We start from the raw sequence: 7,497 nt of genomic DNA, 5'->3' as shown, positions 1-7,497 counted from the left end.
CCTTTCCTATTCCAACCCTGAATTGCTGTGCCAACCTCTCTCTGTGTTCCCTTGCACTTCCTACCACTCCATTGTCGCAGTCTTCTCTTGCTCTGATCCTTGGTTCGGCTTGGTCGGGGGAACCGGCAAAACAAATGAGGAATGGGTACCATGGTCTTGCCTGAAACATAAAGATTTTAAAAACAAAATAACAAATGTGGAAAACTGCATAGTCTGGGGGCAAGATGCAAAGACCCAGGGGCATGGTGAACGGAACAAGGCAGACGGGTCTTCTGAGGGCAAGGGTCCAATCACAAACTTGGAACATGAACTTACACACAACAGGTTCCAAACCAACTGAGAACAAGAACCAGAAACCTGACCAAATGTCGGATAGTTCTATTAACATATTGACTCCCATGGCCCCACTCTTCTCGCCATGACCTGACTAGGTGTCCTGTTCCCCATGGTCTTATACTGAGGCCAAACCACCACTCATTCTAGCCAGATGTGTTTCCACATCTTCCCCTCTCTTTAGAAAAATTTTCTGTAAAGATTTATGACCAGCTCTTAACAGAAAACTTACAAAATAGGGTAACAATAGAAACACAACAACAACAGCTCCAAAAATCAGTAAACCCGTCTGACCAAAGATAAAGCCCAACCAGATAAGTTCCATTTTTTGAATAGTCATTTGAGCCACTTTTCATCATCTTCTACTTGCAGTTTCTTGACTCCCTCTCTGAGAATTTGGATGCTTTTGTGTATGGATTCACTTGCTGTGATCTGAAAGATTCATGCAGCACATGCCAGGAAATTTCCCTGTTCTGGTGCAGCCCAAGTCCAGCAATTTGCTGGCACACAAATCCAAAACCAGGCATAGACATGGTGCCTACACCAACCCGATCTTGTGTTTGCTGACACCGCTAGTGCCCAGATCCAGAATTTTTCAGATGCTTGCAGAGCATAATTCCAGGAATATGCTGGCACAGAAAGTTAAAATTAGGCAATTTCCCAATGCCGTCACTTTCCCTGCCCAGATCTGGCGTACGCTGGCACTGCCAGTGCCCAGATCTGGCAATTTCCCAATGCCGGCACTTTCCCTGCCCTGATCTGGCATGCGCTGGCCCAGATGTGGCAATTTCCCAGTGCCGGCACAACCCCAATGCAGCAATTTTCTGGCAAAGAAAGCCAAAACCTGGTAGCTTCCCGGTGCTGGCATTAGTACCGCCCTAATCTGGTGTGTTGGGGTTGGTTTAAAAGAAGAAGGAGACTCTGGCTTAAAGCCTTGGGAAAACCCTCTCTAGTTAGGGTGAGCAGGAGCTCCCACCCATACTCCTCTTGTTCAGTTATGCAGATTGTTACTAGAAAGTTCTGACTTCTCTTTGCTACCATTGCTTACTTCTTACTGCAAGAATTGTCATATTCTGAATCGTTCCTTCCTCTTGGATCCTTCCCTCAGATCCCACCTTTACCCCTCCCCATATATAAACGCATCAATATCCCTGCTAGACACTGGACCCAGGCTTTCTTCTCGTTCGCTCTCTGTACTCTGCACGCCGTCCTGTTTGTTGTGTTCGCCTTCATTGAAGTTCTGTTTCCAGACAACCAGATCAAAGCAGTCTTTCTTTGTAAAGTCGCCAGAGCCAGTTCTCGGGGAAACCACTGGTCATCCGTCTGGGCGGGGACCAGAAGGTTCCACTGGTGTTTGCTGGCACCTCCAGTGCCCAGATCTGGAAATTTCCCTCTTCCGTCGCTGCTCATGACCAGCAATTTGCTGGCAAAGAAAGCTAAAACCTGGCAAGTTCCCGTTGCCAGCACCACCCAGTCTGGGGTTTGCTGGCAGCAGGACCCCAGGAAGGAAGGAAGGAAAAGAGGAAGGGGTCCAGATCCAGTCCTTCCTGGCACCTGGAGCCTGAAATGTGGTCTTTGCTGGCACTGCCAGTGCCCAGATCTGGAAATTTCCCTCTTCAGGCACAGCCCAAGTGCAGCAATTTGCGGACACAGAAATCCAAAACCTGGCAACTTCCTGGCACTAGGTCTAGCCCTGCCCACATCTTGTTTGCTGCGCCAGTACCCAGGTTTGGAAATTTCCTGGTGCCAGCAGTGCCCAGATCTGGCAGATTTCTGTTGCTGCCAACAACACAGCCCAGATCTGGTGTTTGCTGGCACCGCCAGGGCCCAGATCTGAAAACTGCTGGGCTGGCTCTGCCCTCACATTGCTCTGACAGCTTTGCATCAGACGAGCCCGTTGGAGCACAGTGCCTGAGCTTTCTGCTTTGGCAGGTGAGTGAGACTCCCCTGCAGGCCAGGAGATTGCAGCTGGGGACACACATCCAATTGGCAAGGACCCAAACTCTCCATAGTCCCAGCTGAACCCCTGGATCTCCGCAGGAACGCCTGGATCTCCACTATTCATTCTTCATTTCTTTTTGGCTGGAATTGTGCAGTTGCACTTTCTTCCTCCTCTAGAAGTGCCATGAGTGGGCCAAAGCTGGCAAGTGAGCCGTGTTCCTGAGGCAGTGCAGTCTGGAGCTGATGGATGGAGAATTGCCCTTCCCACTTCCAAAGCAGAGCAAAAAGCCGTAAGTGGGATTTTTCATCCGTAAGAAACCCCTGACAATTTCAGAGGGAATGTGCAGCTCATTCCCAGAGTGAGAAGGAAGGTCATCTTCTAAAGGATTTGGGGTTTGACAGAGTTGAGATTCCCAGTCCTGCCTGGAGCTGGAAGGGCCCCAATCAATTTCCTATTGCTTCGACCACAATTAAAAAAAAGAATGTTGGAAACAAACCCCCAAAACTGTAAAAAAGGCTGCTGAGGTCAGTAAGATGGATCCATGCCATCAGCACATTTACAATGTAAATAAGTGAGTTCTCTTTTTAAAAAGATCATTTACCTCTTAATGCAAAGTTACAGAAGTTGTTTCACTAACACTTGGATTTTATTTGTATCTTTTACAATTCATCTAATTGTATTTTTTTTCTTTTTCCTTTTTTTTTCTTTAAGCAGAGGTCCTGGCCCTCTTCCAGCCAAAAGGGAAAGGGCCCCACCAAGCCTTGTTACCCACAGACAACATGGTAAAGCTGAACACTAAAGGACTTTGGGGGCATTATTCTGGAATTTAAAAGTTGCCAGCTCCATGGACAACAGAATTATTGTTCCTAACCTGAATGACATTGAGCAAAAAGAATGAAGAACGGTGTCACTAAAGTACTACTGACGTTTGCCAAAACACCTCCAGAGTTTCACCAAGGGATCAGTCATCAAAATGTTTTGGAAATTTAAAGACCAAGGTAGCCAAAGCACACAGTGTCACTAATTGCTGGGTATGTTCTCAGCTGAAGCTGGGAGGAATGGGGTTCCCTTGGAGGGCCCACCCTGTGGGGTGGCCAGAACTCTGTCAATGGTCTCTGCCTCGTAACGGAGTCAATGAAGGGACAGTTACAGAAACCTGTGCTGTGGGACACGGGAATACAACGATCAGTGTGACAGGATTCACTCAGATTTCCCGTCAGGAGAAACCAAACCCTGTTACAGTTATAGAGGCTACAGTGTCAGAAGATTTCTGTGCTTTACCATCACTCCCAATGTCAGTAGAACTTGGGGTGCTGCAGCTGGTCAGTGTCAGTGTCACACCGCTCCCAGCTGCAGGGCCCCCATTTAGGGTCCTTCAGCAACGACCACACGGAAGACTTAGGGCCCAGAGAACATTTTCCACCCAAAGAGTGCCTTGGGTTTCCGAAAGCAAAGGATTCTGGTTCACCCTGTGCCCCATGTGCGCTGCCCCATCCCGTGGAGTTGACATGAATGAGCTGAATGGATTACTAGAAGAGGTAGTAAATGATACTGTTGAAATGCCCATTAGCACATCCTATGAGCTCCAACAAACACAAATGGGGACTCCAGAGAACCGCATGGCCTTGGATTATCTGCTTGCTGGCCAAGGAGGAACCTGGGCTATCAGGGGACGGGGATGTTGCACTGCTAGCAGTGATGGGTTTGAAGGCCAACAGGCAGGAATCACCTTGACAGAAAGAGCAGTAGAAGAGTGGCAGAAAGAAGAAAATTCTTCTTGGTGGGATTGGCTTCGTGGCTGCCAAATTCGAGGCTGCTGTGAAATGCATTGGTGGCAGGGCCTGTCATCATTGCAGTGTGTGCACTTGGTGAGTTGCTGTGACACTTTGTGCTGGGAAGTGGAGTATTGAGACCTTTCTTAAAAGAGACAGTCTCAAGAAAAGAGAGGCTTTTGATAAATAACAGAGAATAGCAACTATTTAGGCATGTTTTAAAAGGAACGTGAATAGCTCTGAGTAATGAACTTAAACTGCACTTAATTGTAGAACAAGAGGAGATGCCTTTGTGCCTAATACCTAAATCTAAGCTGTGTTACTGAAAGAATTGTTACAAAGGTTGTAGTTGATTGTAGCTCTCAGGACCGATCAAAGTACCAAGGCCTGAACAGGTTGTGATCAAGGCCTGAACAGGCCCTGAGGCAAAGCTCACCACTAGATGAACCTTCCAAGCAAATGTTGTATTTGTATCCACTCATTAAGGAAGCATGATTAACAACACGATCAATGCATGTGTTCCTTGATAAAACACGGATTTATCTTTCTGTATTTAGAAACAGACAAGGCCCCACCTGGCCTTGTTTGGGGGTGAAGGATCAAAGTCAACTCCCTTGGTTCCTCCTTCAGCCCTGACCAGGCTTTGGGAGAAAGCAGTCAGGAGAATGAAAGCAGATGTTCTCGCAGTGGCAGTGATGCCAGCTTGTTTGTTTAACAGTGTAAAAGCTGGGTCCTCTCACAGCTTTGGGCTTGGAGCCTCATTGCTTGCAGAGGTGGAGGCACCTGCAGGAATTCCCAGTGACTCTCCAGTCCTTGGCTTCCCCCAGCTGATGTGTGGCTGTGGATGATGGTAAAGCCTGAGGCTAACTGGTGATGGATCTTTCCTTAATCACTCCAGGCAATCTCTGGTAGCAATGACTGGATGCATTGCTGAGCTTCTTTTGTAATGCTTTGCTAATGATGATGTGCTTTGCTGAGCTTATCCTTTTGTAATTCTTTGCAGCTGTGCATGATATAAATGACACAATTCCTTCAGTTGGTGTCTGTGTCTTTGGTGCTGACCCTGCCCACTGGTGAAACAGGGCCCCCTCCAGCCTAAGTGTTACCTGGAAAGACAAAACCCATCACTCCAAATGTCCCCCCTTCCTCCTTGTTCCCCCCACTTTTTACCCTGAGTGTGATGCCCTATGGTCTGGGGTATCCCCGGGGTCAGTGGGGGTCACCTGCCCTGGCTGTGTCCCCTCCCAAGCTGCCCCGCAGCCCCAGCCCCTCTCCAGCGTGGGCTGAGGAGGGGCAGGCCAGGCTTTGGCTCAGTGGGAGCTCAGCAAGAACAAAAGCATCTCTGTGTGCCCAGCCCTGTGCTCAGCACCCGGCCCAGCAGCAGTGTCTCAGTGAATGCTTGTGAATGGAGTCCTCCCTCCTTTGTCCAGGTGGTTTCAACATTGTGTTGCAATCCCTGTCGCTGGCTTGTGTGTTTTTAAAAACTTCTTAGAAGAGTATCTTAACAGTACATAACGATAAAATATATGACAATTTTATTTGCACGAATTGTCATATCCATATAGCAGCATCTTTTAATAATTTTGACTATGTTTAAATGAGATCACCAAGAGAGACTATAGCTCTGCACAGACATGTGCAGGCATGCCTAGGAATTTGGCTTGCCTGCAGTTTATCTGTCCCAGTTAAAGGCAGATGCAGCCTTTTGCTTCCATGGACATTGATGAGCTGTTAGATGTGCTAACAGGGAGAGAGCTCACACACAGCAATTGGTCCTGATCTAATCACACACATTCTTACAGTGCTGTTTGGCTCCAACATGCCCAACTGCAGGAATATTTTCAGTTTTCCTTCCTACCTCCTTGGACAGGGATCACCCAAGTTTGGGTAATCAAGCCGTTTGCAGTTTGCCACTTCTCCCCAGTCTGTGGCTAAAGAGGGGAATTACAGGATGGGAAAAGTGGCTTAGGCTGCAATTCTGCTTTGCAGATGAGAAGGAGCTTCCCTGGAGTACCTGCAAACATACTGGGAATGCTGTTGAGTGACTCAGAAAGCCCGGCAGGTACTGAAGCCTCTATCCCTTCCTTCCTCCCTCCTTTCCTCCCTCCTTTCCTCCCTCCTTTCCTCCCTCCCTCCCTCCCTCCCTTCCTTCCTTCCTTCCTTCCTTCCTTCCTTCCTTCCTTCCTTCCTTCCTTCCTTCCTTCCTTCCTTCCTTCCTTCCTTCCTTCCTTCCTTCCTTCCTTCCTTCCTTCCTTCCTTCCTTCCTTCCTTCCTTCCTTCCCTTTCCCTTTCCCTTTCCCTTTCCCTTTCCCTTTCCCTTTCCCTTTCCCTTTCCCTTTCCCTTTCCCTTTCCCTTTCCCTTTCCCTTTCCCTTTCCCTTTCCCTTTCCCTTTCCCTTTCCCTTTCCCTTTCCCTTTCCCTTTCCCTTTCCCTTTCCCTTTCCCTTTCCCTTTCCCTTTCCCTTTCCCTTTCCCTTTCCCTTTCCCTTTCCCTTTCCCTTTCCCTTTCCCTTTCCCTTTCCCTTTCCCTTTCCCTTTCCCTTTCTCATTCTCTTTCCTTCCCTTCCCTTTCTTTCCTTCTTTCCTTCCTTCTTTCCCCAGATAAAACTCACTTTCAGATCTGATCATCTTTTATTCCTTTCCTCCTTCTCCCTTCTAGACTCTTTACAGTTTGTCCCTAGACATCTTGTTGAAAAGCTTCAGAACAACAGGAGTGGTATCACAGGCAGAGGATGGGGATCAGCCTCTGAGTCTTGCCTACCCTCTTCTACCACTTTTCTCCTTTCCTACAGCCCAAAGTGAGAATTCTAATTTTTGGCAACAGTATCTCGTTGATTTTTATAGTCTGACATTTTCCTTATCCCTTAATTCTTTGCCTGAGTTCTGCTGCTGCACCACACAAGCTCCTTTTATCGCTGAGCATTCTCCACTTGTCTCTATCAGATGTCAAGCTATTGATTCGGAGGTGATGTCAAGGTCATTTGAGATTCTGACACTTTCCTTGAGAGTTCTCCTTGGGAATGCTTGGAGATTTTGGTGACTTTTGGCCAGACACAAATGTCCTAGTTATGTTCTATTTCCTCTTGACAGCTGTACCAGGGAACAATGTTTTAATGGGAATAATTTAAATTTTTAATATGTCGGTCCCTGAATAAAGAATGTTCAAGACTGAGAAATTCTAAACACTATCATACTTAATGCAATCCTTATCCTACCCTATCTCTTCTTTCTCTTGGATTTTGAAGAAGATCAAAGGAATGATTTATTCACAGTCTTTGTAAGTGAGCGCTAGCAGTTATGTTCAATGTGCTAATCATGTGCAGCAGCAAAGCAGAAATGGAAACTGGACTATCTGCAAATGTTTCCTCTTTTTTCCCCCATGCCTTCTGATTACTCTGTGGATGCAGCATCCCACAAAATATGTGAAGTTTACATAGAGAGCAACAGACAG

At 47.2% G+C, this 7,497-nt stretch overlaps 1 long non-coding RNA gene across 1 annotated transcript; it reads left to right on the top strand.

The window, feature by feature from the left end:
- The first annotated feature begins 2,440 nt into the window (after nt 1–2,440).
- On the top strand, nt 2,441–6,103 carry LOC140680839 (uncharacterized). The gene is made up of 3 exons (XR_012052218.1): nt 2,441–2,564; nt 2,990–3,273; nt 6,037–6,103. It is a non-coding gene; the product is annotated as an uncharacterized lncRNA (long non-coding RNA).
- Nucleotides 6,104–7,497: the final 1,394 nt, after the last annotated feature.

The sequence above is a fragment of the Taeniopygia guttata genome, chromosome 29, assembly GCF_048771995.1.
Source record: "Taeniopygia guttata chromosome 29, bTaeGut7.mat, whole genome shotgun sequence".
NCBI lineage: Eukaryota > Metazoa > Chordata > Aves > Passeriformes > Estrildidae > Taeniopygia > Taeniopygia guttata.
Note: the sequence above shows the minus strand (reverse complement) of the source record. Positions and strands in the feature narration are given on the sequence as shown.